The following is a 26,273-nucleotide window of genomic DNA, read 5'->3' on the forward strand; positions in this document are numbered from 1 at the left end:
AGGAAATGTAATTTCCTGGTAACTGTTGGAAATATTTTAAAAACCCACACATCTTTACAGCCAACTAGCTCATTTGAATATGGAAATTTCTCATCTTTTGTTTACAAAAGTTTCCAATTCACTTCTTGAAGCAGCTTTACCTCTCATCTTAAAAATCAATATCCCCAGTCAGTAAAACTGAATGTGGACCAATGTTCTGGTCCTGTTCTATCCTGCTTTCCTAATCACTGATTTGATATGTACAGGAAATTCATCTGCACTAGAATGTACAGACTTCTTCCCTCCAGAGGTCAGAGTGCTGTGGGAACAACCCACAGAACTACATCCATTGCCTGGAGGCAGAGTTTTATTTCTGTCTAATTTAAAATAAATCAACAGCTATTCTTTCCATTCAGTCCAGCATGGATAATTCCCTGAGGCAAAGGAAAATTGCCTTCATCATTGCATTGCCTGGTCCTGCTACAAGAATGCAATATTTTAAAGGGCTTGTTCTCATGAGAAAAATGCCATGAGCTATATTTATTTCTAGCTAATCCATTTCTATCTCTGCTCTAAGATTAAAGAATTAGGGACTGCTACAGATGCTGCCCTTATCATATTAATTACTGTAAATTGGCAGTAGTCTCAAAAAAAAAAAAAAACCACTTCCAGAGCGTGGGAGTGCCAGGTTCTATGCTTCAGGCATCAGAAAGAACATATTGAATGAATCCGTGTTATGCAATGCTAAACACATGAAGTATGCGTTACATAGGAATGATTGGCATGATCCATCAGTCCTTACTGTGTCAAAATTCCCATTGACTAAAGACTGTAGGACCTAACCTTGTGTGTGCTAAAGTTTCTTTGTAGTCAAATGATTTCCAGTTCTGCTTTTTCCTTTTTCAAAAGAACACTTTGGGCTACACGTTTAAAAAGTGGTACATACTAGGGGCCTAATCCAAAATCCAAAGACTCCCTTTGACTTCAACAGACATTGGATTATATCGTAGGTGATATTAGCCTTTTGCTTTCACTCTATGTAGGCCTGGTTGATTTTCATAGTTCAGAGAGGTAAGAGATCAATTGATACCATTCTGTATTGTTAGATAATGCATGTAGGACTAGGCAAAGTTTTTTCAGTGAATAATAAATTTGCCCAAAAATGCATTTTTGGAGTACCCAAAGTGTTCGTAAACTAGAATCAAATTCAGTGAATAATTTCAGCCAAAAAATGGATTTCTTTCCAAAAAAGTCAAAACAGTTCATTTCAGCCATTTCTAAACAAAATATTTTAACTTGGTTAAAACACTTTGTTCCAACTGTGATAGATTGGGCAACTTCCTGAAATGTTTTTGGGAGATCTTACTGCACGAAGTTTATGCATCATTGTGGGCCAGAGACTGTCTGTAATTCCATGGGAGAGGGTGACCCCCGCTTGTCCAGGAACTAAGAAGAGCAAGGAATGATCAGGAAAATTCATTCAGGTTTTAATACCTCTAGAGCAACGGTTCACAGCCCAATTAGCATACAGCTGGGGCCCAGCTCAGTTGGGTGCTAAAGGCCAGCTTGCGGTCCAGGGTCCTGCCCAGTTCCCAGCTGCCTGGCGTGGAGGGGTCTGGGCTGCCATGCTGCCCAGCACACTGGAGGCAGGGCTGCCACACAGTGGGGGTCCAGGGCAGGCAGCCAGATGGCCCCACACAGTGGGGGTCCAGGGTCGGCTTCCAGGCTGTCGCTGTCCTGCCACCTGGACCCTGCAGCTAGGGTTGCCAACTTTCTACTCGCACAAAACCAAATACCCTTGCCCCACCCCTTGCCTTGCCCCCTTCCCACCCCTTCTCTTAGGCCCAATCCCCATTCACTCCATCCCCTCTCCCCCCAGTCTCTTGCTCTCCCCACCCTCACTCACTCGCTCATTTTCACTGGGCTGTCTCAGGGGTTTGGGATGTGGGAGGGATTGAGGGCTCCTGCTGGGGGTGCGGGCTCCGGGGTAGGACCAGAAAGACGAGTTCAGGGTGTGGGAGGGGGCTCCGGGCTCAGGCAGTGGGTTGGGATGCGGGAGTGGGTGAGGGCTTTGTCTGGGGGTGAGGGCTTTGGGGTAGGGCCAGGGCTGAGAGGTTTGGGGTGCAGAAGGGGGCTCCCAGCTGAGGAGTGGAGCCGAGGGGTTTGGAGTGTGGGAGCGGGTTCCGGGCTGAGGCAGCGTGTTGGGGTGTGGGAGGGGGTACAGGCTCTGGGCAGGGGTGCGGTAGAGGGCTCCGGGCTGGGGGATTTGGAGTGCAGGAGTGTGCTCCAGGCTGCGGAGTTCAGAGAGTGGGAGGGAGATCAGGGCTGGGGTAGGGGGTTGGGGCATGGAAGGCGGTCAGGGGTGCAGGCTCTGAGCAGTGCTTACCTCAGGCAGCTCCCAGAAGCAGCAGCATGTTCCTTCTCCAGCTCCTATGCAGTGGCGCGGCCAGACAGCTCTGTGCGCTGCCCCGTTTGCAGGTGCCGCCCCAACAGCTCCCATTGGCCGTGGTTCCTGGCCAATGGGAGCTGAGGAACTGGCCCTTGAGGCGGGAGCAGTGCATGGAGCCCCTTGGCTGCCCCTACGTGTAGGAGCCAGAGGGGCGACATGCCGCTGTTTCCAGGAGCTATGCAGCAGGGAGCCTGCCTTAGCCCCGCTGCACCTCTGACCATACTTTTAATGGCCTGGTCAGCAGCTCTCATATACTAGTTCAGACTGAATTCTCTAGGGACCAACCACCAAAGACAGGACTTTTAGATAAACAGCCTGAATTTAAGCTGACTCAGGCTCTTCTTTCTGATCCATCAAATGGACAGGACCTGGGAAGGGCTGGAACGACTTCAGTCTACTGGGGCCTCATAAGACTGTTGAGACTGACCTCCAGTAAGCTCTTAACATAAATAATAAAAGTTCCTATGTGTGTCTTCTCAGTACTGCTTTCACCTTGTCATGGGGTCCACTCACCCCACTTGTCATGGGGTGCCTCCTACTGGCCATCCTGGGGATTAGCTCTGCCAGGTGCTGTGCCCCCCTACAGCAGTGTCTTTCCCTTTGTTCTCTTGTCCTGTGGACCCCTCTCACTCCAGGAACCGCAGCCTGCTCTTCGTGACTCATCCCTCTGGCCAGGTCACTTTGTGTTTCCCTTCCAGGACTCCCAGGCAGTCTACTATCTTCTGCCTGGCCTGTGCCACATCCCCAGTGGCTGGTAGGGAAGCCTGGGCCCACCATCTACTCCAGGTTCTAGCTCAGGGGCCTTCTGGTCAGCAGCCAAGGCCTGCACTGTCCTACCTGCTGCTTTTCCCAGAGACTTTTCCTACCTTCCTGGCTTTATCAGCCTCCCTGCTCTCAGAGAGTGACTGCAGCCTGTCTTTCTGCAGTGCCAGACACCCCTCGCTTCACCCAGGAGTGACTGAAGGTTCCTTCCCTCCAGTCCCTTCTGTTGCCAACTTCTTGACTTATATAGGCCCTGCCTCTTCCAGCTCAGCTGAACCTCTTCTAATTAAATCCCTGCTCCCTGTCTCCTTGTCCAGGTGCAGCCTGGGAAGTTAATTGGTCATCTTAACCCTTCCAGGCCTTCTGTAGGGTGAACACCCCATCACAAACCTCAAGAATAAATGTGCTTGCTTAGAAAGGGTCATGTGGTAATTTACAACAGCTGGCAATTACACTGTTCACAGCCTTTGAAGAAAAATTCAAGAGCAGACACTGACCTGTTCAGGCTGTCTGGCTTGCTGGGGATATCACAGTGTAGGCAGGGAACTGGGCAGCCTGGAAGAAAACTCGGTCAGGAGGGAGAGAGACATGGGTCTCTGCCCAAGAGAGGTGACAGCTAGGGAGCCAGAGGACTAAGAGCGGTTGATCATTGGCCATATGACAGAATCTTAGATCATCATCTGGACTCAGGTCAGAACTACAAAGTAGAAAGACTACATCAGAAGCAATAATCTGTACCTCAATGTCATGGTGAAGCACCAAGTGATTCTCTTGGATTCCAATATCATTTTTCGGATTTGTCCCCAAACCGAGAAAGAATGCACCATCCTCATATAGCCTACTTACCTACCCACCGTCCACCTAGAGGCTTGTTGAGAATACAGTAAACTCAACTGGCATTTCATATGCAAAGATCTAAATCTACCCAGAATTTCTTAATTAAAGAAAATATTAGCTCTTGCTGCTAGAAAAGAATATTGTCCATCCAGTGACCTTTTGCCTTCCCATGCCTACAAAATGAAAAGAAAAAGAAAAAAATCACAGAAGGAATGTTCTCAGTCTGAACTAACTCAGATGCTTTTGACACTCCAAAAATTGTCAGCTTTCATTTCTGAATCTGAAAATCAAGAAATATTACTTCTTTTTTTTATGAGAGATGTCATTCTATTAAACTTGCATTTATTTTTTGAGATGTCATAAACTGACTGAGGGAAATGTTAACTACATTAACTTTTTAATATTCTTTCAAATCCACTGTATTTCATAAAACAGCTACAAAACCCAGACCTAGTGTTCATATATCAACTCTTAAAAAATAAATCCACTCTGACATGTTTTATTGAATATCACCAAGTAATAAATCTAGACTCTCTCAAGCCCATATTCTTGTATCAGATGCATGGCATGCATCACTGTACAGCTCAAAATATTTCCTGTTCCACTGCCAATCAGATTAGAATCTGGCACAACAGATTCAACTGCCTTAGTTAAGTGAAAGGTGCTCATTGAGATTATAGAACTTTTAGTCTCACTTTTGCAAAACTATTAAATACGTAGAATCATAGAAATGTAGGGGGAGAAGTCTAGCCCCCTGTGCTGTGGCAGGACCAAGGAAACCTAGACCATCCCTGTTTCAGAGAAGGAAAGATTGAGGAAAATAAGGGGAAATTAAAAATAGAGGGGAAAAAAACTAACTTCTTATTAGCCAAGGCAATATTACAGGAACATCCCACTTGGAAGAGTGATTGAGCAAAGAACATATTCTGAAAAGCACTATTTATACTAAAAAGCTAACCAGTTAAAACAGTGAAATAAAGTATTTTATTATTTATGATAACATCTGTGAATTCCAAAATTCTTCTATATGATTCATCATTTAAATGCAATTTGAAAATCCGTTTGTCAATATAAAAATATGCCCCTAATTAAAAGTATGACACTAACAATTAAGCTATAAAAATCACTGAAGGGACTAATAGATGTGAATAAATATTCCAGTATTTTAAGAACTTTTCTTAGTTAGAATTTATTGCAAAGTGAATGGATGAATGAAAGTTATACAGTGAGTCGTTCAATGTATGTGCAATCCTTAACTGATCTTATTTTAAATTTTGTTCAGTTTCCTTTCTGTCCACTTGTGCAAAAGTAAAGGCTCATTCTGTTCCTTTGAAGACTATGGTAACTGTCAGGAACAGGCCTTTAAACAATAGAGGGGGAGAGATTGAAAATCAATATTATATTTCTGTATTTTATTATCACAAAATCTTATTGTAATAATTTTTAAAGCATTTCATGGGAAAATAAGTCAATTAGCAGGAGAGAAAATACTTTGCACCTCCATAAAATGGATATAATTATACCCATTTACAGCTAGGGAAACATAAGCACAGAGATGTCAAGTGACTTAAGCATGGACAGTCACATAGTGAATCCATGGCAGACTTGGTTAAGAGAATCCAGTTCTCTTGATTTTCTGACCCCTGCTCTAGCTACAAAACCATACTATTACTATTATAATATGCATCTCCATAGTATCTTAGCACTCATTACATAGATTCAAATGGGCACCAGTGAGCCTTCAGGAGGAGTCAGATTTCCTCATCAAGCCACTTGTATTTAAGGGTCAGAGTCCAGATGAATGCTGGGCTGCTTCATAACGTGGCTGTTAAGGAAATCCTGTCAGAACAGAAGGGTCTGTATTACAGTCTAAAGGTTCTAAGAGACTTGATCCCACAACAACAGCTTCCACCAGCAATGCCTTGTCACTGGCTCACAGCCTTCACTTTGCATCTGAGGTCTATTAACCATACTGTTTCTTTGGAATGCTGCTGTATGGAGAAAGGCAGAGACAAGCCATCTTTAATATATTTGCTCCTAGCCCATTCAGGACTTTCAAAGAAAGGTCAGGGAGAGATCCTTAGCTAGTGTAAACCAACATTGCTTCATTGAAATCAGAGTAGCATTGATTTATACCAGCTGAGGATCTGTCCACAAGATTGTAAACTTTATCCTGGCAGCCAACCAATGTAAAACACAGAACAATAGCTACGTGCTATTGTCACTTTGTTCCACTTAGCAGACAGGCAGGAGGCTGACCCCATCCGTCCGTAAGAGGAAGATAACCCTGCCTCAGTGTGGGCTGTGGGTTGAAATAGTTGATTCACTAGCGCAAACAGGGCAAAACTATTTTCAACATCTTGTCTACACAGAGAGTATACACACCACATGGAATACACACTATTTGTTTTTAATTCAGTGGCTTCTGCATATTTTCTTCATGTCTTCCTCTTTCTAAATGAACATGTGAATAGGCCACTTAAGGTTTGCTGCAGACAGAGTGTTCTACTATTCCACTCTCAAAGCCCATTGACGTTGCAATAAATGTGGTTAAACACAAATTGTGAAACATTTTGCTCTGATATAATTGTTTTCCCCTGGCTTGTGTGGACATTCCCACACTGCCACATCTGCAGTCAGCATAGGTGCTTGAGCTGGATCCCTCTCAATTTGAGAGAGAGGAGTTTGGGGATATAATGCATTCTGTAAAAGACCTTCAGCTCCAGAACAAGATCCTCCCCCTGACTGAAACAGCCTGGGCCTGCGGGCCTTTAGAGCATGCTGCAAAGTATATCTATTTTCATGGACTGCTGTAGGGAGCGAGGTTTGATAGGAGTAAGAGCTACACGGAGGAGGAGAGTTTCGTCTTAATGTTTTGTCAGAGGTTCAGCTCTGCGGGAGAGGGATAAGCCACTGTTTAATTGTATTTGTTTCTGTAACACTTAGCGCTCTGGATAGGCATCACTTTATAATTGTAGAAATCCAAATAAATAAAAATTAAATGTTGCAAATGTGGTAGAGAACAGTCGATATCCTGTCGATATCCTGGTCAAAATATTGGGTAGGATCTCAACCCCCTTGAAATCAATGGCAAAACTCCCATTAACTTCAGCTGGGCCAGGATTTCAACCTTGCTCCTTAACATTGCACTCTCTCCCCACCTGGGCAAGGAGAAGTCATGTTATAAAACAGCTGGGCTGCTGCTGTAGATAGTGACTAAATAGGACATTACTGATTCCATCATTCATTTGGTAGTAAGGCTACAGTTAATATTTTTATTTGCTCAGAACTTTAAAAAAAAAATCTCTTTTGGGGTCTAAAGTTTTCCATGGTTGGGTTCAGCTGTAAGGTAAACTTTTCTGGAATATTCCTGACACCCAGATATCAGAGATGTGAACAACAGAAATAGACAAAGAGAGTCTCCTTAACGATACAGATACAAGTGTATAAAGATGTTTTGTGAATGAGATGAATCTACTTATACAGTATAGTGCAACTGAAGGACAGCATTTATTTTCCAGTCCTCATACAAGTAAGCCATCATATCTCATCGTAAGTCTAACCTCTAGCAAATAAATGCACCTTCTCTAAATACATGTGTTGCTCTATGTTATCTGTAAAGTGACCATTTTAACTATAATATATGAAGTTGGATGCCCTGGTGCATAAACTATAGGGAATTGATCATGCTCTTGCTGAAGTCAATGGAAATTTTACCATTGGCTTCAATGGGAAAGAGGCCCAGTCCCTGAATTCCTTATATTTTGCCACCAAGGCCCATTATAAACTACATGCAAGATTTTTCAGAACTGCTCATCTCCCATTTAGGCACCTAAATCTGGCTCTACAGCTTCAGTAGCATAAAGGGACCTGATTTCAGTTAGTTCCATTCTGTACTGCAAACGGGCCCAAATGATGTTTTGACCATGCCCATAAACCACACAAAAGCCGCTGGTCACATCCAAGGCTTTAGCGCAGTTAGGGGACACAATTACTATCCCAGGCATGCTACAAAATGAAATTACATTATGATGGTTAAAGTTATTGTGTAGCTGGAACCTAAAAGTTTTAACTGCTTCTACACAAGCACAGCATGCTTTATAAATTAAAAGAGTTAACCACTGATATTTGTGTTATTTTCTGCCCCTTAAAGTAGAACAGGAAGCTACCTGTTCACATCAGTATGCTTATCTGACACCCAGTCCATTAAGAGTTTTGCAGCACCACACACCATCTGGTGTTCAGGCACAAGGGAAGTGACAATTCAATAGAGGCACAGCACACATGCTTCTTTGTCAAGGCTTCAGGATGCACCGTAATCTCCTGCCTCTCCTTTTGTATCTCTGCTTCATCTCTGGAGACGTGCAAGAAGGAACGGAAGCCAAAAAACAAAATAACTTTAGAACTCTCCATTTTAAGCTCTTTAACCGGCATTGAAGCGTCCCCATCTAATCAAGACAAATATTTCATACAGTAAATAAACTACAGCTCATCTTCAAGGGGAGAAAAACAAACATTGAGACAATTAGCTGACTAAGCCAAACAGCAGATTTCTACCTCCCCACCCCCCACCAAAAAAAGCAAACTTCCAAGTATTCCTGCAAGAGAGAACACTTCAAAGCTATAAGATAGAAAACAGAGCAGACTCTTAAATTAGAAATTATTTAAATTGAATTTTATATGAAAAATGCTCAGGAGTTGGCCTGCTTAAGACAAACTTCAGGTTCTCTGCATGGCTGGAATCACATTAGCAGAGAAAAGATAGCCTCATGTATTCACTAATCTATTACAGTCAGGTTAGAAATAGACTATTGCATTAGCATGCAAAAGGACGCAAGCCAGCACAACAGGGGAAAGTAGCATTTCTGGAGTAAGCACTGCAGAATGGCCATGTAGATTTCTATAAGTAATGAGTCCTAAGGAAAAAAGTGAACTTGCACAGTTGTAATGCTTATGCGCCTTGATTATAGTATTAATATTGCATTCATTTTCATGTGTTAACTGTTTGGAATAGCCTACAGAAGGCTGGTGTTTTACTTTGCACCACTGGGCCCCTCCTTTCCTTCTCTTTCATTTGCCTAAAAAAATAAAAAGAATTAAAGCTCAGATGTCCTGAAATCTTTCAGCCACTGATGACTGCCAACATTCAAATTAAATTCAAAGCATTTACTACAACCCTCAGTTTTAGCTGTATAATTTACGAAGCCTACCCAGAGCAGTTGCAATCTAATTTGCAGTTCAGCCGTGAATACCATTTACTAACTGAGCCTACCTGAAGTTTTTCTTTTGAAGATCAGAAAAAAAATTAAACTTTTGACACTGGTGTCTTTCCTCTGGGTAATGCTTGAAGGGACATTGCCAATAGGTAGCCTGGCACAAAGTTTCATACTGAGCTAGAGATGAAGGAAAGCATTTTGGAAACTGATGCTTGGTCATCCACGTTTGGAGAGGAGTCAGACAGGACCCCAAGATTTCACACTAATTTGAAGAATAGTAACTGCATGCCTTCGATGGAAGTTGGAGACATCTTGACCAGTTCTTCTAAGTATTTTCCCCTTTCCAACTAGCATCACTTTGGTCTTGCCTGGGTTCAGCCTGAGCCAGCTGCTCTTCATCAAAGAGCTGATTTCTTGTAGGCATGCTGACATTTTAGTAGCAGTGGTGGCTGCATTAGTTGAGAATGAGATATGTAGCTGAATGTCATTGGCATGCTGTGGGCAGTTAAACCCATGGCATCTCATGTAGATATTGAAGAGAAGCAGGAATAGTATGGATCTTTGTGTGATACCACAGGTGAGGACCTACAGAGAGGAGGAGCTGTTACCCATCACCACTCTGAGTTCTGCTGGTGAGGGATGATTGGAACCACTGTGGTGGCTGGATTATCTACTCCTGCTGGGTCATGTAACAGTTAGTAATACCTTGTGGTCCACTGGGTCAAAGGCTGTAGAGAAGTCCAGTAGTACAAGCATGCAGCTCTTTCCTCTGTGAATGGCCATGAGGAGATGCTAATCTTTGAGTGTCACTAGAGCTGTCTGTGTTGTGTCCTGGTCTGAAGCCTGATTGTGAGGCATCCAGGATGTTGGCGGATATCACATGTTGTTGCATGCAGACCTGAAGATGAGCTCTGTGTAGCTTGAAAGCTTCTCTCTCTCACCAACAGAAGTTTGTCCAAGAAAAAGGTTTTACCTCTCCATCTTGTCTATCACATGTTGTTGTAGTTTGGTGGTTATTACTTTTCTCAAGTATTTTGCCCGGAAACAGGAGATTGGAGATGTGACAGTAGCTGGAAAGATCTTCAGGGTAGAGGGTTGGCTTTTTGACATTAAGTGAACTATTGCATATTTCAAGGAATTTGATAAGTGTCAGAGTAACAGCCGTGTTAGTCTGTATTCGCAAAAAGAAAAGGAGTACTTGTGGCACCTTAGAGACTAACCAATTTATTTGAGCATAAGCTTTCGTGAGCTACAGCTCACTTCATCGGATGCATACTGTGGAAACTGCAGAAGACATTATATACACAGAGACCATTAAACAATACCTCCTCCCACCAGCAGGAGAGTGGGGTGGGAGGAGGTATTGTTTCATGGTCTCTGTGTATATAATGTCTTCTGCAGTTTCCACAGTATGCATCCGATGAAGTGAGCTGTAGCTCACGAAAGCTTATGCTCAAATAAATTGGTTAGTCTCTAAGGTGCCACAAGTACTCCTTTTCTTTTTGATAAGCGTGCTTCTCTGAAGAAAGCATTGACTATTTCCATTAATAGTGGGCACAGTTGTTCTTCGCTAAATCTGTTTCACAGGGAATGGCTGTATCATTTTCCAGAGTTTTTTGAGCTTCAACAGGTGTGAAAAGGCCAAACTCAGTCAGGGGTAATGGAGCAGATAATACAATCTGGCTATGGCGGAATTTTCTTTCCCTGTTGGTTCCATACATATTTGGTTGGTCTTACCAGAGAAGTATGCTGAATGCTCTTCCCAAAGGTCAATATTGGGTCGGGTGGCTTAGTTAATTACCCAGTGTGAAATATGGGAAATAGTTCTGCTGGCTGCGATTCTGCCACATTGGTTGAGGAATAAGAGGTGGCTCGTTTTGCCTCCTTAACTGCAGTGGCATAGTGTCAGAAGTGTTGTTTATGCAGGTGGTGGAGGGATTCATGATGTTTGTTGCACCACTGGCATTCTAACTTTCTGTCTGTGAACTTTATCTGCTGTAGCTCATCCGTGAAATCCAGACCTTATGTCAACAGAGCTGCACCCATTTATCACCAGGGCTGAATTTAGCCTTGTCAAGGTTCCTTCCCCACTCTGAACTCTAGGGTACAGATGTGGGGACCTGCATGAAAACCTCCTAAGCTTACTTTTACCAGCTTAGGTTAAAACTTCCCCATGGTTCAAAGTATTTTCCTTTTTCCCTTGGACTTTATTGCTGCCACCACCAAGCGTCTAACAGATATATAACCGGAAAGAGCCCGCTTGGAAATGTCTTTTCCCCCCAAAATCCTCCCCAAACCCTACACCCCCTTTTCTGGGGAAGGCTTGATAAAAATCCTCACCAATTGGTACAGGTGAACACAGACCCAAACCCTTAGATCTTAAGAACAATGAAAAATCAATCAGGTTCTTAAAAGAAGAATTTTAATAGAAGAAAAGGTAAAAGAATCACCTCTGTAAAATCAGGATGGTAAATACCTTACAGGGCAATTAGATTCAAAACATAGAGAATCCCTCTATGCAAAACCGTAAGTTACAAAAAAGACACAAAAACAGAAATATCCATTCCGTTCAGCACAGCTTATTTTCTCAGCCATTTAAACAAACAGAATCTAACGCATATCTAGCTAGATTACTTACTAAGTTCTAAGACTCCATTCCTTTCTGTTCCCCGCAAAAGCATCACACAGACACAGAGAGACTTTGTTTTCTCCCCCCCTCCAACTTTTGAAAGTATCTTGTCTCCTCATTGGTCATTTTGGTCAGGGGCCAGTGAGGTCATCCTAGCTTCTTAACCCTTTACAGGTGAAAGGGTTTTTCCTCTGGCCAGGAGGGATTTTAAAGGTGTTTACCCTTCCCTTTATATTTATGACAAGCCTTATCCTATTAGAACATGTGACAATGTTACAGGGTGGCTGGCCCTTTAAGGGGACTTGGGCCTAGACCCACTTGTGACCAGTCAGCTCCCTCACAGATGATGCTGTACGGCCAAGGACCAGGTGATAGCTTGCAGATCACCTGGTCCACCTAAAAACAGCAAGTAGCTCTGTTGGGTTGGAGAATTCTGCAAGGAATAGGTAGGCTCCTGTAGGAGTCCCTGGATGAAAGAGGCCTGTTTATATGTGAGTTTTCAGGCAGATGGTCTGTAGAATGTAACTGTGCAAGCAGGAGGCTGTGAAGGAGAAGGGAGCAAAGAGGCTCACCTTGACTACCAAGCAAATGGCCTCTAAATATAATCCTATAGGGAGTAGGTAGGCCCTTGCAGAAGACCCCAGCCCAGGGGGAAGGGACAAGACTGACATATTGAGCATATGTTATTTTGAAGAAATTAAACTGAAGCCCTGAAGAAAGGGGGACTGGAATCCTGTGGCTGAAGACTGTTCTTTGTAAGCCAGCAGGCTAACTCACTGGCCCATGCACCAGAACATCATCCATTTGACTTCACTCTAAGGTAGATCACTCATCTTCCAGTTTCTAGGGCTGAGAAGATAACACTGGGCTAGACTGTAATACCCTTACTCACGAAAAAGAGCAACTTATTCTACAGGTAAAACACTGTCAGCACTGAAGATCAACATCATTATCATCATCACTTCTCCCATAACTGCATTGGTCATTGGGGCACCATCGCTGATGAGCAATCAACCAATTGTCTCCACCCCAGATGATTGTGTCAGTGCTTGAGTCTCCGCGAAGTCCATTCCTGTCCATTCTTTTATGTTGTCAATCCATCTCTTCTTCTGTCTACCTCTCCTTCTCTTCCCCTGTACTGTTCCTTGGATGATGATCTTGGATAGGCCAGACGATCTTCTTACATGGCTGTACCACTCCAACTTGCGCTTCTTCACGGTCATCAGGAGCTCTTCATATGACCCAGCGCATCAGGTGATGTTGCTGCAGACCTCTTTATTAGTGACGTTGTAGAAGTAGGAGATACTTCCGTAAAACTCTGGGCATCTCATCTCTACTACCTGTATTCTCCATTCAAGTTCTGCCAAACGGAAAAATGGAGATGGCCAATGTATGCAGCAGTTTCAGTTTGGATTCCAGGGAGATGTTCTTATTCCTCCAAATTGGCTTTAGATTTGCCATGGCTGCTGTTTGCACAGTTCTTGTCAGAATTTCTGCCTTTGATCCTTCATCAGTGATGATTGCCCCCAAATACTTGAACTGTTTCACTGTCTCCTGCTCTTGTTCACTGACAGTGATATGTGAGCTGATCCCATCATGTTTGTTTGTCATCAGCTTGGTTTTCTCTGCACTGATTTCCATGCTGCATTTTGCAGAGGTTTCATCCAATCGTTTCACAAGATTGGCAAGTTCATCTTCGCTGCCTGCAGGCCATCAATGTCATCAGTGAACCGAAGATTTGAAATTGTTTGCCCCCCAATGCTGACTGTGCATATGTGATCTTCTAGGGCATCAATCATTATGCACTCCAAGTAGATGTTAAACAGTGTGGGCGAAAGAAGGCAGCCTTGCTGGACTCCAGTAGTGGTGCGAAACCATTCTCCTATTGTGCCACTGACGAGAACTGCACTGCTGGCTTTGGCATACAGTTGTTCAATGGTAAGAATAAGCTTATGACCAACGTTGTACTTCTTCATGGTTGCCCAGAGAGCTTCATGCCATACTCTGTCAAACGTCTTCTTGAAGTCAACTAAGACCTGGTAGATGTCCTGCTGGTGTTGTAAGTACTTCTCACATAGAACACGAAGGTTGAAAATCTGTTCTGTGGTCCTTCTTCCAGCGTGAAAGCCAGCCTGTTCTTCAGCGATGATATTCTCTGCTCGTGGCTTCAGTCTGTTCAATATGACTTTCAACATCACTTTGCTGGGATGGCTAATTAAGCTTATGGTTCGGTAAGTTTGACACAGTTGTGCGGGCCACTCACCAGTCTGCCAGATCTTGTTGCAGATCTTGGTGAGTATATCTATTACTATTTCTCCTCTGTATTTCATCAGTTCAGCTGGGATGTTGCCAATACTTGTAGCCTTTCCGTTCTTGAATGATTTCACAGCTGTCTCCACTTCAAGCAGTATTGGAAAGTCATCCTCCTCTCTTGAATCTGGGCTGTCTAGGACACTAGGATCCACATTTGTCTGGTGGTTGTATAGATCAGAGCAGTAGTTTGTCCACCTTTTTGATGAGGACCCTTTCTTCGGTAAAACTGTTCCCTTCTTTGTCTTGAATTGCATTAGCTTTGGTCCATCTTTCCTTCGTCAGATCTTTTACAACCTGGAAGGCTCATTTGCTATTTTTATTATTGATACACTCTTCAGTTTTAGAGCATTGTTTTAGATATTCAATTCATATCTCCTTGGCCACCTTCATTCCTTTCTTGATCTCTCTGCCAATCACTCTGTATTTATCAGCTCCCTCGGTGCTGTACTTGTCTCTCCTGAGTTCTCTTCTAATGTCACATATTTGTAGTATTTCATAATGAAGTTCAAAAAAAAAAAGAAGAGGGAAATTCCACTCAGCTGAGTTTTGAAAGTATAAAATTACATTCAGTAGTAGTAGTAGTGGTGACATTAGTGCTTATGACATTTGCCTACAAGGATTAAGGCCTGCTCTATACTACGTGGTTAGGTCAGTGTAAGCTGCCTGCATCGACCTAGCCATGGAAGTGTCTTCACTTAAATTTGGCTCCCACCAACTTAACTGCCCGTCTATGCCAATTTAGTAACACCAATTCCCTGAGCGGCATAGAATTACGGTCAATGTAATCAAGTCAACACAATATCAGTGTCGACATTGCATTGCTTATGTAGACGGTTACTGGATTTCAGGAGCTGTCCCACAATGCCCTACACTGACAATACAATTGATACAAGAGCTCCTGGTGAGTACATGCACCACCGACACAAGGAGCCAAGTGTGTGCATACATAAGTGATTTAATAACTGCAGTGGCCATACACCGACGTAAGTTAGGTCGACATAGTTTGGTGGTGTAGACATGGCCTAAGATTAGGTAGAATCAAATTCTATAGCCACAAGATACTTATTGCCATCCAAATTATTTAAAGTGTGTCGGACAGGATTAAAAATGTCAGGAGACAGTGTGGTTATCCTTGGCTGGGAAGCTGACTAGGAGTGAAAAGACCTGGGTTCTATTCCTTGCTCTGCCACTGTCTCCCTTGGTGACCTTGGGCAAGTCATGTCTCCTCTCTGTGCCTCAGTTTCCTCATCTGCAAAATGGAGATGATACTTATTATACTTACCATAGATCCATAAAACTAAAATCTATGGATGAAAAGTGCTACATTAGGTATTACATTACTATTATATGGATACTGAGGATCCCAAGTCACTTCCAGTCTAAAAATATATAAGATTTCTTGGACAAAGAATATAAGCAGCCAACATCTGCTAGTGTTCTGTTGCTTAGGATGCCCTGATTATTCACCATCTCAAAAAAACCCATGGTCTCTCGCATGACCTATACCTACTTGACCATCAAGCCTGTGCTTGTTAAACTTGGTTTCAACAAGGAAAGTAGTCACACTGTTCTCTGTGCTGTATGCAGCAAGTGCTTTGCTTTTTGGTTTATGCACATTACAAGTTTCTATTTATACTTCAATAGAACAGTAGCACATTCAAAGAAAATGCTCCACATGCACTTAATTAGCACGTTGCACATTGCTTGATTAAATACAATTAGACAAAATTAAGCGTCAGAAAGGTAACTGAAACTTGCATTGCTCTTGAAATATTACACAGAACTACCCATCTTCACACTGAGAACGGCAGTGAAAACAGTATTATTAATGGCTTTCTGCAACTGTCGGAGCCCTCTCCAAAGTGCATTGAAGTCAGCTGAAGATTCCCATTGACGTCAATGGCCTTTGGATCAGGCCCTTCTGCCCCAGTCCTCCAATTGATCCAAATGGACAGATTTCTGCACCCTCTAAGTATTCCAGTGAAATCAATGGGCTCCACCTATGCAATCATTAGCAGTAAATAGGCAAATAAAAGGCAAACTTCTGCCTTTCCAGTAATGAGATGGGGTCTTAAAAAAAGAAAAGTCTGTGACTTATATCCTTTAACGGGACAGTTTTTCCTTTATGTAACAATAGCTATAATCACAGAGAACTCTCGCTACAGAGGCCCTAATCATCGTTTTGCTGATTTCCATGCAGATTATGCAATCTTCATTGTAACCACTTTCCACTAAATATTCAAAAATATTTTCCCCATTCTGGGAACGGGCCAACCAGAGGATTAGGATTTAAAATAAAAAACAGGCATAGCTCAAGTACACAGTCATTAATTTCAACTTTAACATAAGAAATCCATTTGTCGTTGTGGGGCCAGCATAGCCGTTAAGTCCCAGTTCTCAAACACAAGTGGTTTCTGCCTGGATTGATTATTAAAGGGTTACTCAGTATCTTTAAAAGACAGATCTTCTATTAGGGTTAGGAGGGTAGAAAGAGACTGGATACACCATGTATGTCCTCCTTCTTGGAATCAACATAATCTATACAGAAAAAGTCACATTTTCTGGAATACAGTATCCAAATGGGGTATTATACCAGCATATAGACCATTATAGTTGTGTAGAAGATTCAGGCACTAGCTGGAGGCCCCATCATGGCAGCCTCTCTCTGCCTCTGTTGCCCCCCTACTGGCAGTGGTCTGTTCCTTCTTGTGACTCAGCCCTCCAGCTAGGCCACTTAGGGTATGTCTACACTGCAATTAAAAATCCATGGCTGGTTTGCACCAGCTGACTCACGGTAAGGGGATATTTAATTGCAGCATAGACATTGGAGGCTTGAGCCTGGGTGCTAGGACCCTGTGAGGTGGGAGGGTCGCAGTGCTCAGGCTGCAGCCTGAGCCCAGACATCTACCCTGCAATTAAACAGCCTCTTAGCCTGAGTCAGCTGGAATGGGCCAGCCACAGGGTTTTAATTGCAGTATTGACATACCCTTAGAACCTCACTCCTTCTGGAGTAACAAAAAAGTCCAATCTACAAACCTAAAGTTAATGAGCTTGTCTACAGAACAAGTTATTGGGCAGCAAGCCAGGGTGTGAATCTATAGCGCACCAACTTGCCATGCAGCAATTCCCCATGTGAACACAGCTACAGCACACGTGAAAGTTTAGTAAACCAAGTTACACTCCTAGACTGTCACTAGACTGCAGCAGTTCCTACACAGGACATTTCTGTGCGACAAGCTGGTGCAATGTAGATTCACAGCCAGGATTGCCAAGCAATAACATACCATGTATGCAACCCCTTACTGTCCACCTACCTGATCTGGGCTAAGTAGTCCTTGCTCTTTTTTTCCTGACGCTTACAGTGCCCCTCCTTTAGGGGGAAGGTAGGGAATCCAGACCAGCCTTCTCCTCTGTGTTCCAGCCCAGGGTTAGAGTAATAAGCATCTAGGTCTGTTTATGTTCCCTTGTTAGCTCCTTGGGCTGCTTTGTATCTTTACCTGCTTGCGAGCCCTTGTCTTGGAGCTGCATTCTCCAAGCCTCTCTCCCTGGAGCTTCCTCTTTCCATATGGCTTTTCCCAGTTTTTTGCTGAGAAGCTTTCCTTGGGGTGGCTCCTAGCCTCTCTGGCAGCCACCTGGAACCCCTTCCCCCTGCTGCCCTCCCCCTTTCAGGGTCAGTCCCAAAGTGTAAGCTCCCCGCTGCACCTCTCCTCTCTTAGTCCTCCCCTCTAGGCCCTGCATCCTTTCCCTTCTAGGAACCACAGAGTCTAGTTCTCTCCAGCTGGGTCTAATCCTTAATTACCTGTCTTCTCCCCAGGTGCCAGAGCATGGGCTAATTGGACTCTGCGGTGCCCCTTAACCCTGTCACTGCCAGTGAGTGTGAGTTTATACATATACACATGCCCCACATTTTACCAGTTAGTTTCCCCATGTAGAAAAATACACAGGCTACCTCTGGTAGAAATTGTACCACTTCCAATGCCACCAGCAAGGAGGGATCAACTAATATTTCCAAAAGGTCTTAGGGCAGAAGAACAGAAGTGAAAATCATGTGCAGGGATAAGCACTGATGGAGTTACCTTTTTCCAGTTTATTTCTTCACTTAGGGCCAATTTTTCAAAAGTTGGATGGAAATCAAAACCCATCCCTGAAAAGAAAAGCCAGGAAAAAGCCAGCACCAATTCTGAAGGCAGCCCTGCTCCCTCTCCTCAGCCCCTTCATCATATATTGCTTGGGTCCAAAAGAAAACACCACCTACAATGAAAAACTCTGCTGAATGAGGCAGGAACAGGGACTAGAACTTGGCTCTTCCAAATTTCATAATAGAACCCTAATGACTAGGCTATAAAGTGCTTGTGAAAACACACACACACACGTATATTTTGTGAAAATGCTCAAAAGGTTTTGTTCTGTTTTTTTCAAATGAGGAATGAAACCAAGTTTCAAAATCTCAAAAATTGCCACCAAATGGAATGGTTTTTCCTCCAGTCAGCTTTAGTTTTAAAACATTAATTCATTTCCACCTTTCTTCAAGGAGTACAGATTTCGGTATATAACGTCTGATCAGTGCTTACTAGATACCACAGTGATAGGTGCACTGAAGTTTTCCCACTAAATTTAGCTCAACAGCAAAACTTGAAACCAAAATTTCCTTAACTTCTTTTACCCACTGAAACAAGCTACAGTCATGCAAGTCACTATCTTGGTGTGTTAAAGACCTAATTGGTGGCAAAGACCTTTCGACGAAGAAGTTTTCTTTTTCTTTTTATTACTTATACTGCAGTAGCAGCTAGGAGCCCTAGTCATAGAGTGGTTCCACTGTGTGCTAGGCTAAGTACAGAACAAAAAGATGGCTCCTGTCCCAAAAAGCTTACAATCCAAGTCAATCTAATTCTATGAAGTGTGCTAGAGTGAAAGCCATAGTCCTCCGTACAGGGAACAGATCCAGGAGTAACAACAGTCAAACTCACCCTGCCATTCAGCCCTAGGACTCCCCACTAAGACTGCTAACAGCCAAAATGGCAATTAGCAGCAGCTGACTTGGTTTTGTAATATGAACAACTGCATTAACCCTTGACCACAAGCTCAAGGCATATTTCTTTTCATGTACCAATTTTATAGTAGTGTAACTCAACGGACTTTAATGGAGTCACTGTTGATTTGCATGGGTGTGAGGGGAGACTCAGTTCTAAAACCACTTCGCAGCTGTCTGATGGTAACAGATTTCACTATCTCAGTGAGATTCATACCACTGATCTAGTGGTAAAAATCTAGAGACACAATTTGAGCAATTAACTTACTAGAGTTTTTGGAGAAGTTTTGTTCCTTGAAAATTTCAAACAACCCCACTCTGAGGCTTGGGAGCATGACTACATTTAAAAAATATATATAGCTTTTCATATGCTGGCTGGTTTCTCATATTCATAGTGCCACTCCTTGTTCACATAATAGCAGCCTACAATGAATATTAGCTATATTAAAACCAATTAAATCGGAAGTTTGTGACCACCACAAACCCAGCATGCCACTCTCCTTACATCCTCATTTGTGAATTGAAAATGTAATCATCTACCTTCAGCCTTGTCTACTCAAGAAAGTTTTTTCAGTATAACCTAAGCCATGAATTTACACCAGAATAAGGGTATGTCTTCACTGGCAAGTTTTTGCGCCAAAAGTTATATCACTTTCATTAAAGCACATTAATTAAAAGCGCTGTTGTGTGTCTACACTGTCTTCCATGGTGCCATAGAGGGTCTACATTTGAAGTGCTTGCATCACCAATGAGAGCAGTGCACTGTGGGTAGCTATCCCACATTGCAGCTTTCCCCCTTCTACCACTAGGTCTTGTGGGAAGGTGGAGGGGATCGTGGCGCATCATGGGTCACGGGCACTGCAGCATGTCCTGGTCATATCCCTTTTCCTGTAAGCTGTGTGCTATCTGGCCGTAGGCATCAAAATTCCAACAGCTTGTGCACAGCTGGGACTGGACAGCCACCTCTCCCAAGTACTTATCAGACCAAGTAGCTCTGCAGTGGACCAAGCAGGAGATCGTTTACTGTGTGGAGTCGCCGTGGTCAGCTGGGAAGATGCAATGTGAGCTCTGCACACCGAGGAAAAAGGAAGGGGACTTTCAAAATTCCCGGGGCTTTAAAGGGAGAGGATGGTTGCTTACCTGGCGTCAGGGCAACAGAGTTGAAAGTGCTGACCAGAGTGGCCAGGATGAGCATTGTGGGACAGCGTCCGGAGACCAATAACAGCGCAAAATTCAAGAATGGTGTCCACACTACCACTGCGGTGCTAAACCCTCAGCACAAAAACCTTTATGACTCTCATCAGAGTTGTTTTATTGTAGCGCTAAAACTCAGGAGTTTTGGCACAAAAAGTTACTTGTCAGTGTAGACACCGTTGTTGTTTCAGCGAAAAAAGCTGACTTTTAACAAAAAAACTTGCAAGTGTAGACCAAAGAGTGTCCACACAGGGGTATACTGGTATAACTATACCTTTATAACTGTTAAAACTTTCCCATGTAGACAAGCCCTTAAGAATCTGTTCACTAGAGAGATAATTGTTACACTGCATATCAGATTGAATTGGGCAGGGAGGAAAGGAAATAGAATAAGGCACTTTAGACCTTAATTGTCTGACATACTCCCATATTCCCCCCTTATGACTCTTCAAGAAGTACAGCAACAGGGTTATATATCTGTTCGTTATTCAGCTTTGCAAATTATCATCTCCATGTGGACATTGCTGGTTACTAAGAACTGTGTACCCTACAGAGGTGTAATTAAGGAGGCTCTAAAATGTTTTCACCAAAAAGACAGTTCATTCATTGCAGCTGCTTTCTTTTTCTACAGGTTAACTACTTGGCAGTCCTTGCATGTCCTGGAGTCAATCTGTAACTAAAGAATGAAGGAGAGCAGGCAGTTCATCTTCTGTGTTCTCATTTATTACCACATTGCTCAGTAGCATAGCTGACCCTCATCGCATCAGAACCAGGGATCACACACCAGTGGGGCTGGCGGAATGAGAGGAAAACAAATTGTTTCCAAAAATCTACCTAATAAGTAATAGTAATAATGAAACAAAAATATCGGATCGTTTGAACGCCTTAATAGCAGCAGGCGCTGGGTTTATTTATTCCCTTTATTAGATCACCAGTGTGAATAAAACTATCTTTATTACATAAATACTGGTAATTATGCAATCCGCCCTATACTCACACACAGTACATTTTTTATATTCTGCCTACAGCTGAGGTATCAGATTCCGGTTTTGTTTTTTAAATAGGAAATGCCTGCTTATCAGCAATAGATGTCAGGCTCTGTCCCAGTCCTGACATAAGGTCTATCACACTTCGAAACCTTTCTGCATGATGATATATGACTAGAATGGCAAAGTCATCATGGACTGCACATGCTGTGTCACATGATTTATATCGCTACTATGTTCCCATCAAAAGCAGAGAGAGCTTGTGAGGAGGAAGGGATACTGGAGGATATTTTCAGTGGTTTAAATAGAACTGCTGTCAAGAAGTTTAAATTGAAATAACCTATTTATAATATAGTAATTTTTTCTGCTTAAATGTGCACATAAGAAACGCAAGAACCATCCCCCTATCCTGATCAAATCACTCTCTTCTCCAAATAGAAATAAAAATGCTCCCTATTACAAGAAGCCATCACCATATTCCTCCACCCCCACCCAAAAACTCATGGACCCTGCAAAATTCCAAAACCTACTGATGGAATAGTCTACCCAGCCAAGGAGTAGTAAGATTAGTGAAGTACTGCAACTACTCTCTGACCACTACTATAGACAGTATAGCACTGAACTATCCTTTCCCACCCCACCGCCCATATAGATCACCAAGGTATTCAGACAACCTGCAACAGAAAAGCAGAAGGGAAGAAAACTATCCTCAACTGGCAGAGGAAACAGTTTAATACAGACAGACTCAGACACAGAGTCCTACAAACCTATGCCACTGCTGTGAAGGAGGCAGAGACAACCAATGTCTCCTCCACCATAAAGGCATCTAAGGCACATCCTTCAGAGCTTTTCTACACCATAAAGGGTTGTGTAAAACCAGACTGCCTTCACTCAACCCCTGAACACAGAAACTTCTGCTGCAAGGAACTATCTTATTTTACAGAGATCATCCAAATCTGGGATGACCTCAGATTCACTAAGAGCAAGCTGAGAGCAGGACGAGAAGCACATCATCCTCCTTCCAAGTTATTCAGTCCATTCACCAGTGTAATGGTAATGGAATCACTGGCAGCAATTAGTCCCAGCATCTATGACAGGACCCTTGCCCTGGGTGGCAAGAAAGGAAAGAATACCTGGGTTCTCTTCTGATAATTGGGCCAACAAATGTATTCTGGTTGTGAGTTTAACTGTAAGAAGTATATTGAAATTTGTAAAATGTCACAATAACCGATAACAACAAATGCTGATGGGGAAAGGTACAAAAGCAAGACAGACTGAATTAGTCCGAACACAAAGGCCTATTGATACAACTCAGGGATTGTATTAAGATCATGTCAGGTAAATGAGAGAAGTGTGGGATGAAAAATCAGTGAACCAAAATTGGTGTGTTAGAAATTAGGCCTAATTGGTCACAAAATAATGAGGGGAGGGACTATTCCAACTATCACTCCCTTTTGGGGTCCTTAAAGAAAGAAACTTTGAGGAGAAAAATTAGCTACTAGAGCAAGCATCACAGCTGCCACCCCCACCATCTAGTGGGTCCTCAGGCCTTAGTCATCCTGATCCTGAGAGATATCCTGACCAGACTCACCCAGAAAGAGGGACCCAGATGACTTTGCCACCTCTACCAGCTCCAGCTGAATCCCAAATGCCATCTGGGATAAGAGACTTTGCCAAACCACCTCCCACTTGTATGTTCTTTTCCTTCCCCACTTTTTTCTTCCCTCTCCTTTTTCCTTCTGCCTAGTAAGAGTATGGCTTAGCTGGCCAAGACTGCATATTTTGCAACACAGCTATAAGCCTGTGAACAGAAAGAGCCAGCTAAAAGCAATGCCCTAAATAGCCTGATGTTGGTACAAGCTTGCCAGGTCTCCGAGTGGCTGAACGTGCTGTGCTTGTGTTTCTCCAGCAGGGAGGTTGCATGTGAGAGTCAACGTTAGAGACAGAAGTTGCATTGCCTATCTTTGCTGTTCTTTTCCCTCCCCTTTTGGATGTGTGTGTGTCTTGTTTTGTCTTCTAGGAAACAGGACTGGACTTTAACAGCAGCAGCAGCTCCAGCCCATCTCAGCTAACTTCTTCTCTTTGCCTCAAAAGGACAGTTATTACCATCTTCGATATCATCTCAATACTGTCAAACAAGGAGGTTTTTCTTTCTAAAAAACTCTCTCCAGTTAAAGGGAAAGAGAATAAAGGATGTTGTTAAAATTAAAGCCTTACTTAGCACATTTCAAATCCTTTTACTGTTTTTCCTTCTTTTCTGTATCTTTAATAAAAAAAAGTGAAGACTTTTAAATGGTGCATTTGTCAGGATACTAAGCAGGCTGAGGTCTCTGTATATCAAACCCTGAACCCTGTTTAAAATTGTTTAATGTTGGACAATGACTGGATTATGTTAACACCTTTGACTCTTTGGGTCTATTTATTCCATCTAAATTAATACAACAGTTCCCTATGAAAGAAGGTGTTGACAATCTCTGTTAAGGCGAGCCTACCACTCACTCTAAAACTATGCAATAGTCTAATCAGTACTAAAGAAATCATCACTCAGTGCTTGAGACCTCAGAAACGTGGTAATGTCTAGCCTCCTTTTTCTAAGCCAGCTCCTCAAGCAAGGAACAGTCTCCGGTGCCAGCGGTCAGTTTCCAATGTTCTTTGATCACTCTCACTCAGGTGTCAGGCCATGGTACAAACACAGCACTTGTTCCTCTGGTGGAGGAGCTCCTCTTTTTCACAGCCAACAGAAGTACACCCATACTCATCCTATTAGACCTCTCCATGACATTTGATACCAGTTTGAGCAACTACTCCGGTCCCACCTCCAAACAAGCGCAGGAGTGAATGTAAACAATCTGAATGGCTTGGGGCCTTCCTCACAGACTGAGCTCCTCCATAGTGCATCCTCTTCTGAGATTGCCACAACACCACTATAGGAGTGTGAAAAGATTAATCAGATGCAGACTGTGAATCTATATACCATTTGAGATTTAAAGTGCCTCTGTATTAAGAATTAGATAAATCTTAAGCAGGGGAATGAACTTGTCCCTTCTTGAGCAAGTTTAAACATGCTTAGATCTGTGATTGATAGATGTGAGTGACAGCTGCATACTCCAGGGTGACCCTGTTCATGCTGTCTCCTATGACAATGATTTCAGAATAAATTGCCCTGACTGACAAAGAAGAATAAAAATAAATGATTCTGAAAATCCGCTCACTTAACTTGTACCAACATGATTTTGCTCCAGTTAGATTTACCAGAATGCAGCCAAATTAATCTAGCAGGGCTGAATTTTGGTGACTTAATCAATTTCACTTTAATGAGGCAACAGTTGTGATAGATTGGAGTAAAGTCAGAAAGGACCATGTTGATTTTGAAGTGCAGTTATAATCTGAAAAATGACATGAAAATGGGGTCCTAGATTTATTGTCTCTGACTCCTGATCAAATATGCTTAGAAAGATTTTTTTCCTGAGGGGAGGGGGCTATGGAGACAGAGTTTTAGTTTGGATTTTTTGGGAATACTGGTTGTTTGTTTTGACTATGTGATAATGCCTAGAGGTCACCAGATCTGGCCCTGTTGCATTAGGCATGGTATTAACACATAGTAAATGACAATCCCTGCCCCCAGACAGCTTACAATCTAAAAGACAAGACACAATTGGTGGATGAGACAAGCAAGCGGGCCAGTGTGAGGGAGACAGGTGACAAAAAACAAGAAGATGTGTGCTATTCTTAGCAATCAAAAGCAGTAATCATGAGTCGAAACAGAGGCGGGGGTTGGTTCTGACTTCAACAAGAATAAAGATTCTGTAAATGGAACTTAGACCTAGATCATCAGAGGTACTTAGACACCTAACTCCCATTGAAATCAATTTAGGTGCCTAGCTCCCATCGATTTCCTTGGGAGTTAGGTGCCTAAATACCTCTGAGGATCTGGGCCTTAGTTAACAATTCTGTTAATGATCTGTGAACCAGAACACAGTCCAGTACTCACTTAACTGTGCTGTTTCTTCTGGACTAATGTCTTACTTTTTGTCCCTAAACTAAACAGATATGAGTCAGAATCCAACCAGTGAGCAGATCTATTGAGGAAGAAGGTGCCATATTTACATAGTCACTTTTATTACCCTAACAGCATTTTCAAGGAAATGGGCAATCCAAATTTAATATGTAGTGGGGAGTGCTGTTCAAACAGTTAACAGAGATGGTGATTACTCTTTGCTACTATTAGAAAGCCAAGAGAGAAGCAAGAAACTAAGGGAAAATGCAATACTCATAAAGCAGCCAAACAGGGAATGCAGAATTAAGATTCTCTTTCCTACCCGGTAATTTTGATTATTTCCATTAAATTATCTAGAACTGAAATGTCATGACCATTGCGCAAATTAGAACAGTGAGGTGTGATTCAATATACTTTGGAAAATATTTAGCATCAAGCTAAATTACTCAGATAAGTATCAGAGGGGTAGCCGTGTTCGTTTGGATCTGTAAAAGCGGCAAAGAGTGCTGTGGCACCTTATAGACAATTTGTTCAGAAAGGAACTAAATGTGGGAAAAGTACATAACACTTATAATTGGTTGCTGACAAAGAAAAGTTTGTTGGATAGACTACACAATAAAGGGAAAGAAATCTTAGTATTTTAATTAAAATTAAGGCTAATAGGTTCAGGGATGAGATCTGACCTATAAGGTGTTGCATGAAAAAAAGGCACAGTGAGCCAGATCCTCAGCTGGTAACAATCAGCATAGCCATTGACTTCACCAGAGCTGCAATGACTTACTCCTGCTGAAGATCCTGTCTATAGTCTCAAGTGGGAGAAGACAAACAGTATGTTTACACTTTATACTGGCACAGCTATATTGGGGGTTCTACACTAGGGGT

General features: G+C 42.7%; 1 long non-coding RNA gene across 2 annotated transcripts in view; it reads left to right on the forward strand.

The window, feature by feature from the left end:
- Window positions 1-21,171, forward strand: part of LOC141986417 (uncharacterized) — a 74,158-nt gene extending 52,987 nt beyond the window's left edge. The window contains exons 3-4 of one of the 2 annotated variants that reach the window (XR_012639279.1): window positions 18,000-18,055; window positions 21,040-21,090. This is a non-coding gene — a long non-coding RNA (uncharacterized LOC141986417). Of the gene's footprint in view, window positions 1-17,999; window positions 18,056-21,039 lie in introns of both variants that reach the window. The other variant, XR_012639278.1, reaches the window with a different exon arrangement.
- Window positions 21,172-26,273: the final 5,102 nt, after the last annotated feature.

Source organism: Natator depressus, chromosome 4 (assembly GCF_965152275.1).
Source record: "Natator depressus isolate rNatDep1 chromosome 4, rNatDep2.hap1, whole genome shotgun sequence".
Classification (NCBI taxonomy): domain Eukaryota; kingdom Metazoa; phylum Chordata; order Testudines; family Cheloniidae; genus Natator; species Natator depressus.